We start from the raw sequence: 26,167 nt of genomic DNA, 5'->3' as shown, positions 1-26,167 counted from the left end.
CCATTTGAGCCACAGTGCTACTTCCAGTTTTCTGGTGTTTAATTGGAGATAAGAGTCTCACGGAATTTCCTGCCCAGGCTGGCTTTGAACTGCGATCCCCAGATCTCAGCTTCCTGAGTAGCTAGAGTTATAATCTTGAGCCACTGGTGCCAGCTTCTTTACTACTGTCTTATTAGGGCCCAAGCACTATCTTGCACAAGGACACATACTCTTTAATTGATGTAATCAAGACAAATTAAACCTCAAATGTATGTGTGGCAGTATGACAGGAACAGGGCACATCTCTGCTGCTTTCAGTTGAGAGCAAAACATTATTATATTATGTGGTAAACATTTAATTTTGAAAGTTATAACAAAAGGCAAGGCTATTAAAGGTTCCTCTGTGGAAGAGCTGTCCCAGATTGAACATTGACAGAGTTGGAAAATTTATTTCAGAGGAGGTGACCTCTAAGTGGGATTATGAAAATAAAAAATAATTGTCAATTTCTTAAAGTAGAATGCAAAATCGAATCTCATTGAGCAAACAGCAACAAGAAAGAGAATCCATGGACTTATAGATTGTGAACTAGATGGTGTTAATTTAGAGTTGTAATTTAGTGAAATTGAGTTATGAGGGGCTGGAGACAAAAGCAGGAGACAGCTCATGAAAAGTTTTGTGTAATTCTCTGAGGAGTTTGAACATTATGCCAAAAGGCAGAGGAATACACCAGAAATTTTAATCAGAAAGTGGATTCCATTAGAAGTCGACTTTCAAAAGTCAGGGTCAGAGACAGGAGGCCAGACAAATATTTAGGAGGCTAATGTAGCAACCTCTGTAAGAAAAGACATCTTTCTACTTACCAGTTGGCTGATGAGGAAGGAAAATAATAGCAAATGAAAATCTTGAAAACAAGTCTAAAAGTTATTCACAGATGAGATGTGAAGTCTTCCTGTAATGAAAGGGAGTTCATCTGAGTATGCATTGAAGCATTTTGAAATTAAAAACTTCGCATGCAGGAGAAACAAGAATGAAATTATAATTCTGAGTAAAATTCCAGTGTAAAAGCTAAGGAGCAAGTGGAATCTCTATGCCAGAGGGATTCAACAATTCTTAGATTTCTATCTTGCCATTCTGAGATCTCTAAATACCTACAGTTTATTTAAAATTAATAGGGAAGGAGTATGCTTTGGAGACTTAAGTTCAAAGTCCTCTGAATCTGAAAATAGCACGATTTGACCCTAAATTTCTGAGAAATATCAAAGGTATCAGTAGATTATACTAGTTTTTTTTTTTTGTCCTAAGACACTCAAGGTCCATTATATCAGTAAAGTAGAAATGTCTTTTCCTCTGGCAGTGTTTATAGATGTCTAAATTCCAAATCACAATCCCCCATTGTCTCTTCTGAAAAATAACATTTCACCATAAATTTTCCCCTAGAGCAAGAGATTAATTATTTCCATACATGGTTGTTAATTATGTTTCCAGACTGCAGCTGATATAGAAAGTAGCCAAATTAGTCCCCAAGCATACTGTCCTCTTTTTAAATAAGAAAGGGAAAATGTTCTGGGATGCCACAATTATGACAAGTGCTTTCCTTCGCTCTTTCTCCCCCTCACATTTGTTTAGATTGCCAGTGTTTTGTCCCAATGGACTTCCTTTTTCTAACCACACACTTGGGTTTTATAGGCTTTCCCTTTCTTAGATGCCATTCTGACACCTTGGCTCCATAGCCTTTCGAAATTGTGCTGTAAGATAGGCTGATAGTTAAATGGCTGTGTGTCAGTTTCACTAACAGGAGTCAACTGTACTGTAGATGTTTGGAGAGTCCGATATGAAAAATGTCCTCATAGAAATCAATTGTAATAGGAAACTTTTTTTTCCCAGAAATTGTCTGCTGCAAGCCTAGATCAGGAGCCCAGGAGAAGATGCTCAGTAATCCATCTCATTGCATCCCTTGGCTTTTTACAATTCCGACAGCCACTGCATTCAGAACCTATTTTATCAGCTGTTCATAACTTTCAGAGAATGTTCTACTCTCCTTACATAATTCGCATCAATCAATAAAACAATATAGAGCTGGCAAGAGGCCAAGATGTGTCATTGAGATAATGAGGCTTAAAGAGCTGATAGATGAGGGAGAGGAAACAGCACCACCAGTACCGTGAACAGCTTGGGTTCCTACTAACAACCTTCAGCCATGTTATCAAGAGGACAATATCCAGTGACTCAGATGTACAGGGCATTGTGACCTTGGAAACTGGGCCAGGTGTCAAGAAGGTCGTGTTTTTGGGTGAGCTTGAGTAAGTAAATGGGTTTGAGTGGAAATCTAACTTCTGACAACAGATGTGCTAATGAGAATGGTTAGAAGCACCTGTTTGCTTCCCCCCCCCCTCCTCCTGCCACACTGTTTCTTCCAAGTAGAGGCTCCTTTCATAATGGAAAATATACTTAACATGTAAAGGCATGGGTATTTAGAAGAGTGATTTTTGCATCATAAATCTGGTTTGTCAAGAACAATGCCTCGTTACAGAACCATGATTTTTTTTTAATTTTTTATTGTGAAAATACTGTACAGAGGGGTTACAATTACATGAGCAAGGTGATGAGTACATTTGTTATCAAGCATTGTTGCCACCTCCTTTGTTTCCCCTTTCCATCCCTTTCCATCCCTTCCCATCTCCTCCTGCACCCCTAGCCTGGCCAAAGTTGTAAAGTTTATTTTTCAACATAACAACTTGTACATCTCATTGTTGCAATGAATCCACCTGTATCCCTATTTAAATGGTTTGTTTTTGCCCTTCCCCTCCCCAAATTATACCAACATCAAATACAATGAAAGCAGGGGTTATACCGTGGGGGAGGGACATACAAAGCAACAAAGAAATCATCTTATAAATATGTTAGAAACAATCGCAAGAAAGAAAAAAAAAACATTTGAATACTTATCTTGGGGTTCATTTCACCTAACAACAACTTATCTGACCTTTTGTGCTTGTCTCAGACACATACTAGTTATTGCAAATAAGGGAAACCATGGGACCTATGTTTCTTTGGGCCTGGCTTACTTCACTTAATATACTTTTTTCCAAGTATTTCCATTTCCTAACAAATGGGGCAATGTCATTCTTTCTGATGGAGGCATAGAATTCCATTGTGTATATATACCACATTTTCTTGATCCATTCATCTACTGAGAGGCATCTGGTTTGGTTCCATATCTCAGCTATGGTAAATAATGCTACAATAAACATAGTTGTACTAGTAGCTTTCGTGTGGTCTTGTTTGTGATCATTTGGGTAAATGCCCAAAAGTGGGATTGCTGGGTTTTAGGGGAGCTCTATGTGGAGTCTTTTCTGGGTCATAGGGGAGCTCTATGTGGAGTCTTTTGAGGAACCTCCGTACTGCTTTCCAAAGTGGTTGAACAAGTTTACATTCCCACCAATAATGCAGTAGGGTTCCCTTCTGTCCACATCCCCTCCAGCATCTGTTGTTATTAGAGTTCTTGATTATAGCCAATCTAACTGGGGTGAGCTGGTATCTCAATGTTGTTTTGATTTGCATTTCTTTTATGGCTAGAGTCTTTAACCCACTTATTTATTGGGCAGTTGTTTCTTTGAGGATTTATTTTTGGGGAATTTAATAGGAGAAACCCTAGGTCTCCTTGGCACAGCCGAAATTTTCTTAATAGGGACCCAGAAACACAACAAATCAAAGAAAAGTTGGACAAATGGGATTGCATGAAATTGCAGAGCTTCTGCATGGCAAAGGACATAGCTAGCAAGATCAATAGAAAGCCCATGGATTGAGAGAAGATCTTCACTAGCCATACAACGGACAAGGGTCTCATATCTAAAATCCCCTAACAACAGAATCATGATCTTTATCTATTGGTATAATGGGTAACTTGATCATTTCATATCCTGAAAGCTGTCTGATTCTGCTTTGGGGAGTTAGGGTGTGGACCCTAACTCCATTGTCTAGGTTGTTTTCATCCTCTGCTACAACAATTGTGGGCATTGTCTATGAAGTAGAAACAGGAATGTACTAGAAGGTTACCCTCTGGGAAAGATGGGTATTTTCTTTGTGTTATCACTTGCCTCAAATTAGTACTTTCATGCCATTAAAAAAATCATAAAGTCTGCTGGGCACTGGTGGCTCATGCCTGTAATCCTAACTACTCAAGAGGCTGAGATCTGAGGATTGTGGTTCAAAGCCAGCCTGGGCAGAAAAGGCCCCATGAGACTCTTATCTCCAATTAACCACTCAAAAACTGGAAGTAAGTATAAAGAGGCTTAGGATCAGTGCCCAGGCCCTAACTTCAAGCCCCACAACCAACAAAAATAATATGAAATTAGGAATATTAACACATAAGCAATATCATTTTACATGAAGACCAAGTGTTTATCTAAATACTTAAATTAAAATATATGAATACATTTTCATAAACTTTAAAAAATGTCTGTCATTCTTTAGTTCAACCAAAAACATTGATTTACAGCTTACCATATATAAGGTAAGCAGATATCTATTTTAAAAGAATTCTCATATTCATATGTTGCTTTTCAGTAAGCAACTTCAAGGGACTGTTTTTTATTTCCCAAAAGCTTGATGGCAGTGAACATTTACTTTATATGGAGGCTGTTAGTCTTACTGCCATCAAATTTAATTATTTATTGATAGAGCCGTAGGTCTTGCTTGAAAGATCAGAACCACAGCTTAGAGCTAAAGGATTTAGAAGGCCCAACCAACCACAGATCCATTAAAATGAGATGGTATCACCATTATGTATTACAGCAAAACAGAGCAGTCAGACAATTCTAATTCCTATAGAAGGTTCTAGTTGGCTTCTTCAGCCAAATGTTTTTATTTGTGAACTCTATATCGTTCTGCCTCCTGTTTTAAATCTAGTCCTCAATCTGAAATTCATAGGTTATCTTGCAAGAATTGGGAGAATAACATGACTGGAAGCTATTCCTTTGTTAGGACCATTAAGAACTGGAATGTTATACTTCAAAGAAGGGTGTGTGAAGATAGCTTTACATCTTAGCTCATGTGTGCCTCCTGTTCTTTTTAAAGTTTTTAGTTTGAAGGATTGTGCGAGTCAGCTCTTCATTCTGTGTCTCTCTGGAGATGTGCTGCTCCCTAAGTGCCCAGCCTGCCCCAGCTATCAACCGAGAGCGGCTGGCTGCATGGATGGAAGGTGGTAAAAGCAAATTGGCCATCTGTTTGGGCCTACTGTAGACACATAAAGAGATGCTACTGGATAATATTCAGATTGATGTTTTACCCCAAGGGTGGTTAGAGGGATTTTGTTTTGCATGTTTTTCTGCAGACCTGGTTTAAAAATTCATAGGTGCACCTGGTTGTTTGTTCCTTCCCTCTGTTTTTCCTATATTTGGCATAGCCAAAAACCACAGCAGAGATTCAGTTGGAAAAGAGTTGTATTCAGAGCTTAGGAGCAAAGCTGTGCAGTTTTCGTAAAAATTGTGTAAGTATAGATGCTGGACCAAAAAGAGTGGCTCTCAAGAGTTCAAGGCTCCCATGAGTTAACAATATCATGCAGTGCACTATTGCGTCCATCTTAAAGGAAAAAAATAAAAGTAGTTCAATGGTGTATTTGAAATAAAATAGATATTTGAGTAAGTTCCTGTGGCTTATGAATTCCAAGATACGTGGAGGTATTTGAAGCACTAGACAAAGAAAGAGCAGACAAAAAAGAGACAGAGCAAAAGGACACTGTTTTTCCCAGTAGATAATCTGACTGAATCTTTTAGAGTAGAGATGATAGACCAGTAAGAAATGTGGTTGTTATCTAAACTGACAAAGATGTTGTCTCTCTTAGGTAAGATTTATTGTTATTTTGAAGTTGAAACTATAGTTTATCTGTGGATCATTCAAAAAAAAAGTTGTTTGGATCCTGAGAACTCAGTATTGGATCATCTGATCAAAATTTCTACTCTCAACATCTCTCTCTGTCTCTGTCTCTGTCTGTCTGTCTGTCTCTCTTCCTGACTCTCTTTCTTCCCCACAGGCTTTTCTTTTTTCCTTTCTTCTCTCTTCCCTCCTCTCCTTCCCTCCAGAAGCAGGAGTAAAGATATCTAGCTTCAATGCTTAGCCTTAATAAACAAAGTGACCTTTAGATTTTAGCTCAGATAAGTAAATATAATTCATACAGATGTCATTGACAATTGAATGGTAGTTGAATGGGACTTATAAAACTAATGCCACACTTTACCTTCTGGGAAAAATCAAATCTGATTAAAGGATTGGTGAGAAATGGTATATATCAGGACAAGCTACATCTGGTTGAAAATTTGTGACTTTGAAGTTTCTACTGTTTGAAATTTTGGTTTAGCATAGACTTCCTCTCTGCTCTGCCCTGTTTATCATTGGTTTAACCTTGATTTCAGGAAATCTGGATTTTTGACATAGAAATGAAGGAATTCTCCACTTTTCACTTCACATAAAGACACATCAAAGGTTTCTTTTGATATAGCAAGCCGTCCATGTATATTTTGCTAAACAAGGGCAAACTTCATGATTCAAATGCCAACATCTAGTGTCACAAGAAGCTCAGCGAAAGGTCAAGGGTAGGTTCAGAAAATGTAATATTCATAGGTATACAGGATTCAATTCACTAAAGGTACATCCTCAGATAACCCTATTAGAATGTATCATTTACTCCAGAAAAATCATATAAGTTTTGCATTTTACGATGCATTTTTTATCAAACTTGGGCTTGCAGAGGTATATTGACTTTCTCTATTAGAACTAGAATATCAGAATTGGATAGCTGGACAAGGGCAGAATTGGAGACTGCCTTCCATCGACTTCATGCTGCCTATTCTCATTCATTGGCTATGTAGGAATTGACCAACTTGATGTATATTTCCTAATGCTCTACTTGTACTTCATAAAAAAAATAATCCTTTTGGATAGCTTCAGTAAATGTAAACAGCTGGACCCATATAAATGCCAAGGATAACAAAAAAGTCAGTGATTCTCTAGGCTCAGGGTAGTGTGGATCTGGTCATCTGTTCATGCAGAAGAAATCCTGTACCACATTTTCTTACCTTTCCTTTTCTTACCTTTCTTACCAGCAATACCTTACCATCTGACCTATTCTTCAGGGGCCCCTACTCTTAGTATTTTGCATCTTAATGTTATAACTGAATTTGAAAATGCTCATTTTGTAGTAAAGCCCCAGAAACATTAGAGCGAGCACCCGGATGATGTCACAGCACGTGAAATACCTGCTCAGAGCTAGAAGTGTATACATTGTTAACTGTTAATTCCCCCAAAGTGTTCCTGGGAACCTTATTTCTCTAGAAGTTTCACTGACAAAAAGTAGATATACAGAAAAATATATTTGACAAGCATGTCTCCCTCTGTTTGCTTCACTTTAAGTAGACTTAAAAGAGTAAGAAAACTTTAAAAGTTCTAGCATTCCTCAAACTTTCCTGACTATTCAACATGGATGGTGTTGCAGCCTTTTATTTTGCTTAGAAAGTGTTCTATACCTTGCCTGGGCTCTGTTGAATCACAATAAGGACACACTCTGTGAATCAGACACTGTTCATAGCTTCTGAAGTAGAAACAATAGATCAGATCGAGTACGTGGTCCCCAAGGTGGCGTTGCCTGTGGGTCCAGCTTGAACTCAAAGTCAAGCCTGTGATCTCCGCTCTGACAGGCATCTTCACTTAAGTCACTCTTGGCTTCCGCAGATAATTTGCAGATGAGCAGACTAAGGATTCTTTGAACACAAGCATTGGTTCAAGGAAACGAAGATGAAAGTATGTAAACTGTGGGGAGTGAGAGAGTTAGAGGTATTCTGCAGGGTCACTGCAATCTCAATCTATGGCTGGTTGTTCTCTTATCTGAACAGCGAGCAACAAGGGTAGAATGTTTGTTCTTATTTTAGCCCAGAATTTGTACTTCTTTCTCTTTATATTACTGGCAAATATCAATGTCTGCTTTTAGTGGTGGGAAGACAAAAGAGGAGTAGGTAGACTGTGAGAAAGCAGCAGGCTTATGAACTCAGAAACTTCTGTATAACATGGCTACATGGAGATAATGTTATCTGTGGACATGACTGGAAAACCTGCTGATGGTCAGTGTTCTTGGGCTAACATTGTCTACACCAGATAGAAAATGAATGCTGGTCAGAGACAGCTTGTTGACCATGAGATTTTAGTGTCTGTGTTGCACGGTGCTATTTGTGAAGGAAAGATGTCTCTCACTGAAATCCTGCTTTTTAGTCTGACTGCTTCAACTCTTGTCTGTGGTTTGAAGAATTAGTTGAACACAGAAAAGGCACATGTGCTCATTTACATTTGCAAGTGTGAAAGTGGGTAGACATACGTGTTTTTTTTTTACTTTCTTCCTTTCTGCTAGATCCTGGAAGAGTTCTCATTTTCAGACTCAGCTGTGATTTCTCAGGCAGTGTTCCTAGGAGCAGTCTTCATAGAATCTTCAACACTTACAAATTTGATTAGAAAGAACAATAAAGTATGATTGGAACGCTAGCAGATATAGTCTTGGGTGATACTCAACTGGTCATTTGCCCAATGTTAAGGAGGTTTTTGTTTTACCTGAAAATGTCAATGAATGTTTACAAAACACTTCTCTCAGATGCACCACTATAATATACTCTTCATATTTTTTTGTGATACTACAACCCATCTACGACCTCCAATGTGGTCAATCTAAACCAGCTTTAATCCTTCTATATTCTGAAAATATTGACTGCATGGCTATTATTTGGAATAAATAATTTCTGTCATTATTTATGTCAAAAGCCCTGTGGGTCAACAGTAAATTTCTTCAGATTTAGCACTAGATGGTTTTTGCCTAACTTTTGCCCTAGTGTCATGCAAAGTACATTCATACTTACCCCTCCTTTCATGTGTGAATCCTCTGTGGTCAAATCCTTCCCACCTCTACTCTCCAATACCCACACATCTCAAAAATACAGGGTAGTGTTGAACACGTGGTCACACCTATCTTTTCTGTGACCCTACAAAACTTTGTTAGGTGGCAGTGGCAGTAGCTATACACTCTACTTCTTCCATGGAATGTTCTTTGTTACTTCTAAGTGGGTACCTATTACAGCAAGCCCTTCAGTGTCTCCTTCGTCCTTTAATCCCAGTCTTCAGCCCAAGGACTGTCACTTGGTGCTGATAATGACTGAAATAAATTAGGGAGATAAACAAAGAAGAATTGAGTGGCTGGGTGATGAACATCTGGCATCCGATGGGGAGTGAATTTCTTTCTCTCTCTCTGTCTCTCTCTCTCATACACACACACACACACAACGGGTTTAGCCTAAAAGTCATAGTTTTCTACCTTCTTAAAATGCTTGGGAATAGATTTTATTTACTTATTTTTGTGGAATATTTATATTTTATCAAAATAACTTGTAGATAAAGCAAGTGATAAGCTTTTGCTTAGTGCCTGACTTATGGACTTCATGTAAATTTTGTCACAAAGGTCATTTATAGACCTAGTGGCGGTGGCTCACACCTGTTATCCTAGCTACTCAGGAGTCTGAGATCTGAGGATCGAGGTTCAAAGCCAAGCCCGGGCAGGAAAGGCTGTGAAACCCTCATCTCCAATAAACTAACAGAAAACCGGAAGTGGCTCTGTGGCTCAAGTGGTAGAACACTAGCTTGAGCTGAAGAGCTGAGGGACAGTGCCCAGGCCCAGAGTTCAAGACCCGTGACCGACCAAAAAAAAAAAAAAAAAAGGGTCATTTTCCGCTAACAAATAGTCATCACTCCTCCATGATCACTATTCAAAAGAATTTCCTATGTAATCTGATGTAGAGGATGCTTAGCCTGAGGCAGCAGGTTCTCTGGTGAGAACTCTAGAAAAGCCAAAGGGGCTCTGGAATTAGCTTAGAGAAATAGTCACACCTCTCCATACACAACCATTTCACTATCTTGAGATTTACTTAGATTTCCAGTTGAAATATCCTATACAAATTAAATTCTTTAAAGTGCTGTGTAATGCTTAAATGAAAAATGTCATGCGTATAAAATCTTAATAGCACTTTAACAAGTTTGAGTTTCCTGTGCACTGAACTATTTTTAACATATTGCCATTTGGGATAAATGAATGACAAGAAATGTGTTTGACTGTGAATTGATGACTTAGTAAAAGTGTTTTTTTATTTTTTTCTGCAGCTCTTTTACTCAGAGAGCACAATTACTGAAATGTGCAGTTGAGTTTCTAATCTCTTAATTATCTTCTAGCTTAAAGCACTCACCCGAGGTCACCCGTGTATGCAGGTATCTAATGAGGATAACACCACTTTTTGTGCTTCTTTTCCAGAATTGTAGATGAAAAGATAAAATGTTCATAAATGGTATCACAAATAAAAGAAATAACTATTATTTAAAATGGAGAAAGAATATAGTCTGGCAGTCCATCAAATGAGGATAGTCAAGTGATGATACACAAATGCCAAAATAAAGAAAAAGGTAGAAGAAGGGAAGAACATAATCTACTACTTTTAGGAGTGAAATAGATGTGTATTGGTATCAAGTGCATAATTTTCCCTGAGTACCTTAGAAAATATTACAACAAAAAAGCTAAAATCTAATGGTAAGTACTTTATAGTGCTGGAAAAGAACTATAAATTAGTACTTTCCTTTCCAAAAGAGATTCGGTAGTATAGATCAAAAGTGGTTACAAAAGCCATATTTTTATACATAAATTCCACTTCTAAAAAATTACTGGAAGACATGATAATAGATATACAGAATTATTAATCTATCTGAGGTCATAAGAGTACACTATTGAAAATCATTAACCCCTAATATCAGGTTAATTGCACAGTGACATAATTCATATGCTCAAAATCTATGTAGCCAATAAAATGTGAAAATGTACAATAACAGCCTGGGAAATTCCTCCAGCATTATTTTAAAGTGGGAAAAGCAGATTACAGCCTGTAATCCTAGCTACTTTGGAGACACAGATTAGGAGATCACTGTTTAAAGCTGGCCTGGGCAAAAGGGAAGTTCTCTGTGAAACCCTGAATTCAAACCCAGCACCACCAACACAAAACTAAACAAAAACAAGAAGCACGAAAGGCCAACACAGCTTTCCTCCTTTCATCTCAAACTCTCTCTCCCATTCATTCTTTACCCTCCTTTCTTTCTCCCTCTTCTCTCTTTCTTTCCCTACCTCCTTTCTTCCCCCCCCCCCTCTCTTTTTCACCTCGCTCAACAAATTTTAGTAGGTATGGGTTTGTATTTCTATATGTATGGGGCTAAGAACATCAAATGTATGAATTAGTGATAGTTTTCTCTATATAGGAATGCTTGAATGATCACTTTTTCTAAATATATTTTGAAGGATAGTTTTCAAAAAATGCCTGTAATAGATGGGTGGTAATTCTTGAGCTTATTTGAACATATTACGCTTTAAGGAACATAAGGTAAAAAATTAAAAAGGAAGACAATTACAGTATTTTGATACAGATGTTAAGGAGAAGTTAGAAAACCAATGTATTTTTCTGGTAAGGATCCATTTTGGTGAGTAATACATTTATGTATGATTTTTTAGAAGATATAGATTGGAATTAAAACAGGCGTTACTTTAAAAATTTGTCTTAATATAATGAAATGCATCACTGGAAGTAGTATTTGGGTATAAGGCAGACAAAAGGTTCATGTTCATAGGGGCTTTTCTGACAGAGGAAATTTATAAGACATGGGTAAGGAAGAGTGTAAAACAAGGTGTTTGTGGTGAAAGGTATATATTCTGTTTATGCGACGCTTTAATATTTTCAGAAAATGTATTTTGTTGTAAAAGGAATTAACAGATCTTTTACAATCATGTGTTCGAGGGAATGGCAAGTGATTATTATAGTTTATTAAGGAAAGTTGTGAAATTACAAGTGCTTTTTTTTCCTTTTCTTTTCTAGTTGGTTCTCACACTCTCATTTAACTTTCTTGCTCACCACTGGCACTCTACACCTTGAACCCTGAGTTCAGCCCCACTTTTTGCTGGTTTGTTTGTTTTTATTTTTGTTTTTGCCAGTCCTAGGGCTGGAACTCAGCCTTGGGCACTGTCCCTGAGCTTCATTTGTTCAAGGCTAGCACTCTACCACTTGAGCCACAGCGTCACTTCTGGCGTTTTCTGTTTATGTGGTACTGAGGACTCTAACTCAGGGCTTCATGCATGCTAGACAAGCACTCTACCACTAGGCCACATTCCTAGCTCCTTTGCTGGTTAATTAAAGATAGTGTCTCAAAGATTTTTCCACCTAGGCTGGCCACCTAGGCTGGCCTCTAAGTATAACCATACATATCTCTGTCTCCTGAGTAGCTAGGATCTAAGATTTCAAGCTGAACTTATTGAATCTTTTTCTTTTTTTTTTTTTTTTGCCAGTCCTGGGGCTTGAACTCAGGGCTTGGGTACTGTTCCTGAGCTTCTTTTACTCAAGGCTAGCACTCTACCACGTGATCCAAAATGTCATTTCTATCCTTTTCTGTTTATGTGGTACTGACAAGCATTCTACCACTAGGCTACATTCTCAGCCCTCAATCTTTTTTTTTTTTTTAATGGTTGGTATTGCTTCAAATTTGCCAAAAGTTTTTAGAATGTTCATTCTTCACAATTCTATGATTGTTTGATAGAAAGAAAAACTTCCATTATTAAAGTGAAAACTTACCACCTGTCTCACAAATACTTGGATAACAGTAATAATATTTACAATAGAGGACAACAGGAGAAAACCAGATCCTCCCAGGGCAACCTGTGACACATACTTACACTGCCTATCATGCATTAAAGAAAATCGCGTGAACTACTTAGTATTTCATATAATCAAAATCAGCCGCCATTTCCAATAATAATATCCTTAAGGCTTCACACAGCACATCATGAATATGAACCTTTGTCTGAAAGCACTGTCGTACAGTTACAAAATAGAATGGTACTTTTTCTAATTGAATTCCATGTTATTTGTAATTTAATTGTCTTGTTTAAGAGTCATTCTAATTGGCCAGGGCCCTAACCTCTACTCTCTTGTGGCTGGCTACTTAAAAGGATATGCTAGGTACACAAAAGCTTATGTTCTTTTCTAAGATTGGATGAAGACAAACAGTTTTACTTCTTCTTGAAAACAAAGGACTTTTATCAGAGCACTGAGGAACACCACACATGTCATGAGAGATGCTTTGGTGACTATGACTTAAAGTGTAGCTTCCCCACTGGTGAGAAGGTGGATTAGATGTGTTTTTTTAATGTATTTATTTACTTTAAAGCATTTATTTTTATTTCGTGTTTAAGTTTTTATTTTTACTGTTATTATAGAGGTGATGTACTGAGAGGTTACAGTTATATACGTCAAATAAGAGCACATTTCTTTCTGGACAATGTCACCCCTACCCTCCATCTCTCCCAGGTTTTCCCTCCCATCCCACACACATATAGTATAGCTCACTGTCAACAGAATGTCTAGTGAGTATCACTGCTGCATCTGTTCACCCTTTGTCCTGATTTCTGTGCCCCCACTTACCCTCCCAAAGACAGATAAAGAAACAAATAAGACAAAAAGAAAAGACATAAACCAACAAAGAAAAATAGCACCTTGGCTCCATTTCCTGGAGTTCATTTCAATAAATATTATTTTATATAGTCAGAAAGATCAGTGTTTGGACACAGCAGCAGTAGGATTGTTTTTCTATGCAGCAAGAGACAAACAAAATAAAATAACCTAAAATAAAACTCAGGGATAGGTTTACACAGGCACCTCAGTGTGATAAAAGTCGAACCTGCTACTGCTAGGTAATTCTGGATATATTTGCCAATCACTCAATCACTCATCCACTAACTCACACTCAGAACTCAGAAACCTCTTTCTCTTGTTTGTTGGTCCAATAATAGTTAATCATCATTTTTTTGTTTTTGTTCTTTTTTTTTTTGGCCAGTTGTGGGGCCTGAGCTCTGGGCCTGGGCACTGTCCCTCAGCTCTTCTCTTCAAGGCTAGCACTCTACCACTTGAGCCACGGTGCCACTTCCAGCCTTTTCTGCTTATGTGATGTTGAGGAATCAAACCCAGGGCCTCATGCATTCAAGGCCAGCACTCTACCACTGAGTCACCTTCCCAGCTCCAAAAATCATGGTTTTAAGACACACATTTTTATGATGTCCTGGTCAGAGAGCGAACTTGGTCTGTGCTTTTTGAGTTGTTGGGTCATTTTGTCATTTATACTAGTGCTATAGTAGTAAGTATAGATGGATGTTACTGAGCGACTGATTGGAGGGCCTGGATGTGTTAACACATGACTGTAATCCTACCTATGGGTGATGCAGAAGCCCCTAGGTGATCATGCTTCAAGCCTGGCTAGAACAGAATAAGAATCAATAAGGGACTAGGGCCAAAGGTGCTATCCAGGAGCAGAGAGAGGCTAAGGCCAGATATGAAATAAAGAAACCATATTGAAAGTGGGACATACATTTCTATCTCAGCACAGTGTGGACTTGAGACTCCCAACTCAGCTGAGGTCTTCCTGGATTCCTGAGCCACACAATCCTGAGCAAAACACAATGCTTTTTAAAGCTACTCTTTAGCAACTTGTCAGAGAACAATATATAAATAGAACCAAGGTCCTTTTCTCTTTAATGTACTATAGTTATTCTGCTTCTGAGAGATGTATTTTGAGATGAAATTAACTCTAGATTTATAACCATGTAGAAAACGCACTCATGGTAAGGAATCATGTTCAGAAAACACTGCACTGCTGTATTGCCTGCTCTGACTGACAGCAAAGAAGAAAGGAGTTAGAAAACAAGATGTGGCAGGTAATTCTCCAGGATGGGTCTGTGAAGTACACTCACTCATTTTTGCCTTTCAAAAACAACTTCAGGTAATCAAAGCCTGTTGTTACATAATTGAAAAAGGAAGGAAAATTTCACATGAAATAGATCTTGTTAATATCTGGCTCTTCTTCCTGGATGACCCTCTCTAGCCCTGTCTTCTAGGAGCTCTGCAGTGGAGCAGCAAAGACTATTCTCACTCCACTAATCTGCAAATCCTCTTTGAGAGAAACCCCTGGTGCTCTCCATCATCTTTTCAGGAAAGCTTTAATAGCCAAATGCATTAGCAAGGTCTCATGTGGCTGAGGCCTCATTAATCTTCCCTGATACACCCTGGTATATTTGCCAGTTTATGATGAGACATTAATGTAAGTAAGTAAAATTAAAATATACTTGTCAAGGTGATGATACAACTGGTGCAAGGGATGAAGAATGAGGGCACGTTCCAGCCATTACTATTTAGAAAACATCCATTCCTCTAGGTCTTTCTTTTCATGTATGTGGCATTTCTGCTTGACCCTTATTGAAACTCCAAAATCAAGTGTGCCTCTTAAGAGAGTGTACCCAAATTTGATACTTACCCTCTTCAAAATCAATGTGAAAGACATACTGAGAGCTTCCCTTTCTTGCTCTCCGCTCCTCTCCACCTGCCTTCTTTTGATCATTTCTGATGGAATAAGGTGATTTCTTATCATTAAATGAACACGACTGCTTGTAAAGTTTTCCACGAGCAAAGAAGATGAATGTCTGTTTCTCCCAGCCTCGTGGCTCCCTCTGATAGCAGCTAACATTTTAGAATGATGCAACCTTTTGGCATTTATAGATCTTTGAGGATTTAAGGGAGAAGTGAATCTGGGACTGGTAATGACCATGGAAGTAGGTTCTGATTACATTTGAACGGAGGCAGCTCAAATAGTCTCAAGGTATTTAATCAGTTGCCATAGTGACTGCAGTAATCAAAATGTCCCCTGAATTTATACATCTTTCTTTTCCTCTGAAATGCCATGCTTAGGTTTTGAAGCAAGGTGATTCAATGCTAACCATTAATCCATATTCCATATTGTTCCTACTATCACATTTGTATACTAATAGCTACTTCTCCAGAAAAAAATATTGAGTCTGTAATTTCAGACATCAATTAGACACAGGATGTGTTCATTAGGAAAACAGTTACACTGCAATGATTCTTACTGGATTTAGACTCAGCCTGTTTGAGAGCTAGCATGTAGGGTGATATTTCTTTCCCTGTTGATACTATCAATAGGTCAGTGAGGTTTTGGTTTTGCTCATTTCATCCCTTTCTTATTCATTTTTATGATACAGCATAAAATTGGTCATAGGAAGAGTAGTGTTTGAAGCACAAGGATAAAGAGACGAGGGCTATTGTACAAAAAATCTGGCATGAATGATGAATTAATATTTTTATTTGCCAATAGTTTTAGAGTTAAAACCATTACATTTATTGCTTCCAGAATAGCTTTCTAATGCCTTATTACTACAAGTCCCCATTCCTTATTGTCTCTTCTGTTTTCCATCTGGGCAACATTTTTATGAGATTTGAAATGCAAAGTTATTCTCTGTTTCTCTGTTTCTGTTTCTTTTTCTTTCCTTCCTCTCTCTCTCCTCTCACTCTTTCTCTCCTAGAACTCAATTATCATATTTTATCAGAATACAGGGTACTAAATTTGCTGTCTTTTGTGAGATAACAGTTTAAGTCTTATTTTCTTATCTGTCAAATGGACATAATAATACCTTGTTCAAGTAATTTTTAATACAATGGAATAGAACAATACATTTTCAAGATTCAGTAGGGAACATTGCAAGACTTCTTTAGCTCCAAACAAAAAGTTTTAGAAAGGTTTAAGTAAACTATGAGGAATATCCAGTGATTCAGCTGATATCCAGCAGCATTGAAACTCAAATCCAAACCTTTAGACCCAATTCCTGTTCTCTATCCTGATTGTAGTTTATGCTTGATGTTTGGTTCTTCTTCCCATGTAGTAGACAGCCCTCACTCTATACATTCTCTTCCTTTTTCAGTAGTAAGGAAAGGTGCACACCTAAGAAGACCTCCACCGTTATCAGCTTTAGAATTCAGCCAGGGCTCTTCTGGTGGAACACAAGGCTATGATACATGCATGCTCAACCGTGCACATCATTCTATGTATACAGGAATGGTTGGCTGCTATATGTCACATCAGTAGCACCCATAGCCGGGGATCAGCATCTCACCAGAGAGCACTGGTTTTTATTTTTTGAAGGAAATAACTGATTTTTAAATCTTGTTTCTTTTATAACAATATAACAAAATGACTGTCATGAAATGATTTTCTCATATATTCCAAAATCAGGATTAGGGCATTCTCAAATTTAATCCTTGTTAGATGAGCATCATTTTTATCCTAGTGGACAGAAAGTGTTAAGAGGGAAGAATTTGCTCCAATTTATGGGACTAGGAAAAAAAGGATTTTTAGATTGGCAAACCTTTATATTTAAAAAACAATCCATCATACATTACCAAATATACACAATCAGAAAATAGCAGTAATCCTTCAGATTGAAATATATATGTAATCATACTATATATTACATATATATGTAAATTATGCTACATTGGATATATAATACTTTCAGTTTACATAATTATTTTATCTTTATTGAAAAGGTGATGAGCCAGGAGGATTACAGTAACATAAGTAAGGTAAGGAGTACATTTGTTTTTAAACACTGTTACCCCATCCCTCACTTTTTCCCATCTACCCCTTCTACCTCCAAGTTGTAAAGTTCATTTCAAACATAGTATCAAGTGAGTATCATTGTTGCATTAGTTCATCCTTTGTTCTGAAGTTTCTTTGATTCCCTTTTCCTTCCACGATTGGGTCAGATAAATTTATATAAAAGGTAAAGGATACAGAAAACTAAAACAGAAGAAAAACACATACAGAAAATAGTAAGAACTTCTTGTTTGTAATTCTTGTAGTTCATGTTGATTTGCTTCATTATATATGGTCCTATGCACTTAGCAATTGGGTTATTGAGATCCCCTGTAAAGAACATCATAGACATATTCTAGTTACTACAGATGAGGGAAACCATGCAACCTACTTTTCTTTGGGTCTGGCTTACTTTGCTTAATACAATTTTTCCAGATATTTCCATTTCCTGATGAATGGAACAATGTCATTCTTTCTGATGGAAGCATAGAACTCCATTGTGTGTGTGTGTGTGTGTGTGTGTGTGTGTGTATGTGTGTGTGTATAGCACATCTTCATGATTCATTCATCTACAGGGGGCGTCTGGGTTGGTTCCATATCTTAACTATGATAGATAATGCTGCAGTGACTATGGTTGTACTAGTAGTTTTAGTATGGCCTTGTTGTGGTCATTTCAGCAAAGGCCCAGGAGTCACAGGGGAGCTTCATGTGTAGTCTTTTGAGGAACCTCCATACTGCTTTCCAGAGTTGTTGAACCAGCTTATATTCCCACCAACAGTGTAGTAGGGTTTCCTTTTGGCCACATCAGCATCTGTTATTATAGACTTCTTGATCATGGCCATTCTAACTGGGGTGAAGTGGAATCTCAATGTTGTTTTGATTTACATTTCTTTCATAGCCAGAGATGTTGAGCATTTCTTCATGTATCTATTGGCCCTTCTTATTTCCACATCAGAGAAGTCTCTAAGTGTTTATCCTACTTGTTAAAAGGGTCGTTGCTTCTCTGGGGATTTGTTTTTAGAGGATTTAATTTTTTGAACTGCAAATATATTTTAGACATGAAGCTTTTGTCTGTTGTATGGCTAGTGAAGATATTCTCCCATTTTATCGGCATTCTATTTATCTTCCTCGCTAGGTCTTTTGCCATGCAGAAGCACTTCAGTTTAATACAATCCCATTTATCCAACCTTTCTTTGATTTGTTGTATTTTTGTGTCTTTATTAAGGAAGTTATGACCTGTGCCAAGGAGCACTAGTATGTGTCTCATTCCTTCCTAAAATATTTTAGGATATATGCTCTGACCTCGAGGTCTTTGATCCATTTGGATTGATTCTGATGCAGGGTGATATATAAGGATATAACTTCAGTTTTCTACATGTGTTTAGCCAATTCTGCCAGCACCATTTATTGAAGAGACTGTCTTTTTTCCATCCTGTTTTTTTGGCTCCCATATCAAAGATTATGTGGCCATAAGTCTGCAGGTTCCTTTCTGCATCTGTAGTTCTGTTCCACTGCTCCTGAAGCCTGTTCTTGTGCCCGTAGCAACCTCTTCTTATTACTGTGGCTTTGTAGTGGAGTTTAAAGTTTGGTATTGATATTCCTCCAGCACTGTTCTTCCTGTTAAGCACTTTTTGCTTTCAGAGTCTTTTCTTGTTCCAGATGAGTTTTTGGATTGCTTCTTCTATTTCATTAAAGAATGAAGTTGGGGTTTTGATGGGTATCACATTGAATTTGTAGATAGTCTTTGACAGTATTGCCAATTTCATGATGTTAATCCTCCCAATCCAGGAGCATGGAAGGTTTTTCCATTTCCTTACATCTGCTTTAATTTTCTTTTACAGATTTTTGAAGTTTTCATTGTAGAACTCCTTCAACTCTTTCATTAAGTTTATCCTAGGTATTTTTGACACTATTACAAAAGAAGCTGCTTTCCTGATTTCAACCTCACCCTTCTCCTTGTTGGAATACAAAAGAGCTATTGATTTTTGTGGGTTAATTTTATACCCTGCTACTTTGCCAAAGTTTAGGATCAGCTCAAGTAACTTGAGAGTGGAGTCTACGGAGTTCTCTAAATATCTGCAAAGAAGGAGAGTTTTACTTCACTTTCCCTGTTTAGATCCCTTTTATGTTTGTCTCTTGCCTTATTGCTCTAGCTAGGAATTCTAATTCTATATTGAATAGGAGTGGAAAGAGCAGACATCCTTGTCTCATTCCTCATTTTGAAGGAAATGGCTTTAACTTTTCACCATTAAATATAATGCTGGGTGTAGGTTTGTCATATACAGCCTTTATTATATTGAGGAATGTTCCATGGATTCCTAGTTGCTCCAGAGCTTTCATCATAAATGAATGTTGTATCTTGGTGAATGCTTTTTGTTTGTATTTATGGAGATGAACATGTGGTTCTTGTTCTTGCTCCTATTGATGTGTTGAATTACATTAATTGACTTGTGTATACTGAACCAGCATTGCATCCCTGGAATGAAAACTGTTTGATTTATTATTTTTGATAAGTTGTTGAAGTCAATTGTCCAGAATTTTATTGAGAAGTTTGCATCGATGTTATTCAAAGAAATGGGTCTGTAGCTTCCTTTCTTTGATGATTTCCTGTCTGTTTTTGCTGGCCTCATAGAATAAGTTTAGTAGTAAATTCTCACTTCTGATTTACTTGAGTTTGAGGAGTATTGGAGTGAGTTCTCCTTTGAAGGCTTTATAGAATTCAGCTATGAATCCATCTGGTCCTGGGCTTTTCTTGGATGGGAGGTCTCTTATTGCCGTTTTTATTATTTGATATGGGTTTATTTAGTTGGTTTAAATATTCTTGGTTTAGTTTGGGAATATTTGCTAGAAATTTTTCCATTTCTTCCAAATTCTGAAATTTGTTAGTATAATGAATTGAAAAGTATTCCCTTATAATGTTCTTGAACTTGCTTGTTTCTTTTGAGATGTTTCTGTTCTCATATCTGATTTTGTTTATTTGGGTGTGTTCTTTTTGTGGTAATGTTTGCTAAGAGTCTGTCAATTTTGTAAATTTTTTCCCCAAGAGCCAACTCTTTGTTTTGTTGCTTCTTCTTATCGGTTTTATTTTTTAACTTTAATTCATTTACTCTTCTTTAATTTTATTTTTTTCGGTCTACTGGGTCAGAGTTTGGCTTGTTGCTCTTTTTTAAGGAGCTTAAGGTGCATCACTAAATTGTTAAGATTTGAGATTTCTCCAAAATGTTGATATAGGCACTCAGAGTTGTACATTTTTCTCTAAGTACTGCCTTTGCTGGGAGCACTGGTTTTAAATGTGAGGTTCTCTAAGTTGTCTCAGGGGGGAGAATCATGTTCTGTCATCCTAACAGGAATAAGCAGAGACATCCTATAAAGTTTCTTTCTTTTCGTCTTTTAAAGAATGTATCCATTTGTTGTCATTTCTGGCTCCCATGTTCTGTACAAGATAACACCCAGGAGTACTGATTGAACACTTTCACTATTGTTACAAGTAATAATTAATACCTGGGTCTCATGTCAAAATAATGAAGACACATGTGTGGGACTGAAATTATCTGACATCACATGCTCTGTAAAAATTTTGTTCCAAAAGTCCAGATATTTGGGTCCTAGTTCCAAAGTATGTGTGTGGGCAGGGGTAGGAAGAGTGGGATAATTTAGAAGTAAGCTCATAGAATAGACTCTTTAGGATACAATACCAAAGTTTTCCAGCAATTTTACAAAATCACTTATCAGGTCACAAGTAGATGGTCTACTGCCCAAATCTTCCTCTTGTCTCCTCATATTGAATGGCACTATTTGTTGTTAATGAACAAAGCTAGTCCATTAGGGAAGCTTCACTGAATTTGGTCAGATGAGTTGGGATAAGTGTTTGTGATGCACTCATCTTTTCATAGACTCATTTTCTTTTTTCTTTTTCCCTCACATACTCATTTTCTGTCAGTGTTCTTGATTGAAACTTTTCCTTAAATCACCTACCTCTCCTTTCCCTATATTTTTTTTATCCTTCAGTGGATTTCTTTCTGCAGGTCATTCAGGGATCCTTGTGTAACTTTCCCTGATATTGCCCTCCAAGCAGCTGCTAATTGATAAACACTTATTGCTTTTCCCCTCATCTTGTCAGCTCACATTGGGAATAAGCAGCTCTTCTGCCCACATTGGTCAGCAAATTACTTCCTTGCTCTGATTGCATTTTGCCTTAATTTGTTTTTAATTTTGAGACTGGAGGTTTGCAAAGAGCCTCTCCTTCTGTTTGTAGACAGAAATGTTTGCTTGGATAAAGTGAGATGATAACTGGAGAACCCAATTGCTACTGTTGTTGGCATTTATCTTTGTCCTTACCATTGTCATTATGAAAAAATATTTATTATGCACCTGTGTTGTGGACACCTGGAGCTGAATTAATACTTAAAACAAGAGAGCTCTCTACAGCAGTGGCACATTACCTCTGGTTGATTTCAGCCCATAAATGACAAATAATAGAAAAATCAACAGACAAAATGAGTAGCACATATGAAATACTTCCTACATCTGGACCAGGGAAATGATGAGGAAATATATATGCCAAGAGGGGGCAAAGTGATTCTTAATAACTCTCATCCATGTAAGCAGGTAAATGGCAGACTTCAACAAATAGTATTCCTAGGCAAAACATTTGGATGGGTAAACAGTAACAGATTTGCTGTAGTAAGAAAGCCCTAAGAAGTTCCTGGAGGGCTTAGAAGGTTTGTCTGCCATTCTATTGTAGAATTGCAGCCTGTCAGCATATTCTGAATTTGGATCAAGTCAGTGAGTAATGATGCATTTAATTTTTGGCTACACCAAGCTATCAGAAGAAATACTACTAAAAGAAGAGAGTAGTGACACATTTGGAATCTATAAATTGTATTTCATGTTCATTTGTCATCACCTCTAGGAAAAGCAAATAAAGTTTCTCCCTCCTCCCAAAGTGGACGATGAATGATTGCTTAGAGACAGATGGTGGGAACCTATGTCCTTGTTATTGACTTACTATGGAAAACAATTCATCTGCAAATGTGGCTAGGGTAGCCTTTCACACTCTGCAAGGCAGAAGCAAAGGGTGCTAATACTCCTGGGCCCACCAGAGGGGTGGATATTTACTCCTGTTCAAAGTCTTGTCTTGGCTTGCCTTGTTTCCAAGTAGAATGGTGATTGGTTCAAGAGGACTTGAAGTCCCAATGCTGCAGACATCTTTGGGCTGCATTCAGCAGAAGGCTGGAAACAAAGGGTTCACTCATTAATTAGTTCATTTATTCCTTCTCAATGAATATGGACCTATTATGAACAGGCTTTGTTCAAGGCAAACACTTTCCCTACTTTTCTTTTTTTAGAGAGCTGAGTTCAGAAATACATAAGTTTAGATTGGTGTCTTTGCCAAAGTTTTCCTAAAATTCTGATATTCAAATTGTATTCCAGAAACAAAACACCATTTATTTAAAGTCACATGAAGAACCAGACCATGGCAAAAAAAGTCATCCTAACCTGGAATAAAAGATATATCACTAAGTATGTTGAAGAAATTCTATGTATTATTTTTGAAGAACAGCCATTACTTTGAACTTAACCATTCAGAAACACACCTTCTGGAGGATGGAATTTATTTTTTGTATAAGCTACGGTCCCTATGTCTAAAAAGGATTACATTTTTCTCATATGGTTTAAATCTTTTTTGTCTAAGTTTATTAAATTACTTATAAATTTAGTAATTTATTTAATTTTTTGCCAATCCTGGGGCTTGAACTCTGGGCTTGGGCACTTAGCTTTGGTGCTCAAGGCTAGCAGTCCACCATTGGATCCACGGTTCCACTTGTGGCTTTTTGTGGTTAATTGGAGATAGGAGTATCATAGACTTCATTGCCTGGGCTGGCTTCACAGTGAGAGATTGATTCTTAGTTTTCAGTAGCCTGAGTAGTTAGAATTATGTGTGATTGTGTGTGTGTGTGTGTGTGTGTGTGTGTGTGTGTGTGTGTGTGTGTGTGTGTGTGTGTGTGTGTGTGTGTGTTGGTTGTGGGGCTTGAACTCAGGGCCTGGGTGCTATTCCTGAACCACTTTGTCTCACAGCTAGTGCTGTACCACTTGATGAGTCACAGTGCCACTTCCTGTTTTTGCATGGTGAACTGGAGATAAGAGTTTCATGAAGAAGACTTTTCTGCCTGGGCTGCCTTCAAATCACAATCCTCAGATCTCATCTCTCTGAGAAGCTCGGATCACAGGGTTAAGCCATTGGCACCCATCTATAAGTGTAGTTTTAAAACCTATAAAATGCCAAGACAAACCTGAATCATGCAAGAATTTGAAGACTGAAAGGGCAGCATTTTACTTTTTCTTTTCTTTTTTTTTTGGTTGGTCGTGGGGCTTGAACTCTGGGCCTGAGCGCTATCTCTCAGCTCTTCAGCTCAAGGCGAGCGCTCTACCACTTGAGCCACAGCGCCACTTCCAGCATTTTACTTTTTCAATTAACAATTCATTAGTAGTACAGTGTAATCACTACCAATTAATTTAAGATTATGATGAAATAATCTGAATGTACTATCCATGATTTTGTATGTCAGTATGTGTGTTCTTGATTGTATACTTACCATTCAGTTAAAAATGATATATACCAAGATGTTAAATAAGACAGAAACAAACCCTTAATTTATAATACGATAAATAAATGTGGATAAAGAAGTAGAAAGAATGTAATCACAGGTTAATTTAGAAAAATCAAAAGAATATTATTTTTCTTTCATGATGAATTCTGTGGAGCTCTCATAAGGTTATTTGTGCAATAAGGAATAGCTAAAAAATGTATTTATATTAAACTGTTTGTTTGAAGTAGATTTAAGCAGAAACTTGAGGGAAGAATCCCTGAGATGTTTGTGAAATCCAGATGTATACAGAGCTCACTTAGAAATTTTCTACTTTCTTCCATCATTTCCAAAATGTTAGATTCTTAAATTGAGGATTTCAGGAGTGAATGTTCTGTAGATGTGAGGGATTTTGATTTGCCATTTCTTAACCATAAAAATATTTGAGTAAAACCGTAATTCTGTTGAGCACTGGTTGCTCACACCTGTAATTCTAACAACTGGGGAGACTGGATCTGAGGATTTAGGTTCAAAACCAGCCCAGGCAAGAAAGTCCGTGAGACTCTTACCTCCAATAGACCACTCAGAAAACCAGAAGTGGCGCTGTGGCTCAAATAGTAGAGTGCTAGCCTTGAGCAAAAGAAGCTCAGGGACAGTGCCCAGGCCCAGAGTTCAAGCCCCACAACCACCATCACCACCACCACCACCAACAAAAACTAAATGTAGTTCTATATACATAATATGAAGTATTCATATGTTGGGAAAGTTATTTGTATTATCCCATCACTAATACTTGCATGGTCTAGATGGAAAATATCTCAGATAGTCTTAGACTTTGCATATATATATATATATATATATATATATATATATATATATATATATATATATATATATATATACTCCCTAAGTTTAGGAAAAATAAAAATCAGTTTTATTTAAAGTTATTCTGTAGGCTTATTTTTAATTTATTTTTATTTTTATCAGGTGGTTTGTTAAGAAAAGCAGATCGTGAGAGGAGAAGGAAAAAAAAAGATAGTCTGGTTTGCTGGGAGTTAGGGAATTGGAAGAACACAAAAAACTTGTCATCCTGTAGATGCTCCACAAAATAAAACCTCTTCATGTTATCATGGGAATGAATTCTTGGCAGTGAAAAGAAGGCTGTTACACGTTATTGTTAATTGCAACACAATCATTTGATGGCTTATTTGTTATTGGGAAAATAACAGCTTTTCATGTACCAATAAATATGAAATCGCCTGGAAATAGTTCCGTGAATTGAGGAGCTGAGAATTGCTTAATGCAGACAGTATATTTTAATGAGTTTGTATATAACGGATTACCTGATGGCTTTTTGTCAGTCATCCAATGAGGGAAGCTGTCTGTTTGATGAACAAATGTCAGACAAACTGATAACTGTCAGAATTTATGGTTGGTGGGCAGTGACTTTGCTGGAGCATGCTATGGGAAGCAATTAGTTTCCAATATTGCATGTGCTTCCTGTCTTCTTCAAAGTACAGCTGACTGCCAATAACATTAGCCCACTGCATTCCTTTTGTCTTCTTCAAGAAGAGTTGGGAAGAAGAAGAATAAGCCTTAAATTCATCCTAGCTAACATTAACAGAGTTGAGGCAGTGTCTACAACTTAATCCTTATGCAATTTTTATTGGCAGAACACCTCTGTCAAAAGGTGCTACCAACTATTCTGAGATTTTAATGTGCTTGCTTTCAAATAACACAACATTAGGAAGGCTCTGTATGTTTGCCTTGCTTTCTTTGTCTTACCCTGTCTCTGTCCCCTTCTCTCTGTCTCTCTGTCTCTCTGTCTCTCTGTCAAGGGACAGAATTAAAGTCACCTGTCTGGAGATATTCCATGCACATTTTGACTGGGGGTCAGGAGACTTGCAGAGGGTGGAGAATGAGATACCTCATCAAACATTCCTGGAGACCTGGGATAAGAGAGTGAGGAGCTGTTTTCACAGTAGCTCTTCCTTCGTGTTCTTACTGTAGATTATTCAGACTGCCATGGCCAAGACTAGGCACTCCACTGAGG

The 26,167-nt window shown here is 37.5% G+C and overlaps 1 protein-coding gene across 5 annotated transcripts in view; it reads left to right on the top strand.

Annotated features, from left to right (window-relative positions):
• Sorcs1 (sortilin related VPS10 domain containing receptor 1) overlaps positions 1 to 26,167 on the top strand; it is a 477,489-nt gene that overhangs the window by 278,909 nt on the left and 172,413 nt on the right. The gene's annotated exons all lie outside the window — the stretch shown is intronic.

The sequence above is a fragment of the Dipodomys merriami genome, unplaced genomic scaffold (genome assembly GCF_024711535.1).
Source record: "Dipodomys merriami isolate MVZ:Mamm:240054 unplaced genomic scaffold, mDipMer1.0.p SCAF_35, whole genome shotgun sequence".
Taxonomy (NCBI): Eukaryota; Metazoa; Chordata; class Mammalia; order Rodentia; family Heteromyidae; genus Dipodomys; species Dipodomys merriami.
This window is presented reverse-complemented; position numbering and strand designations above follow the sequence as displayed.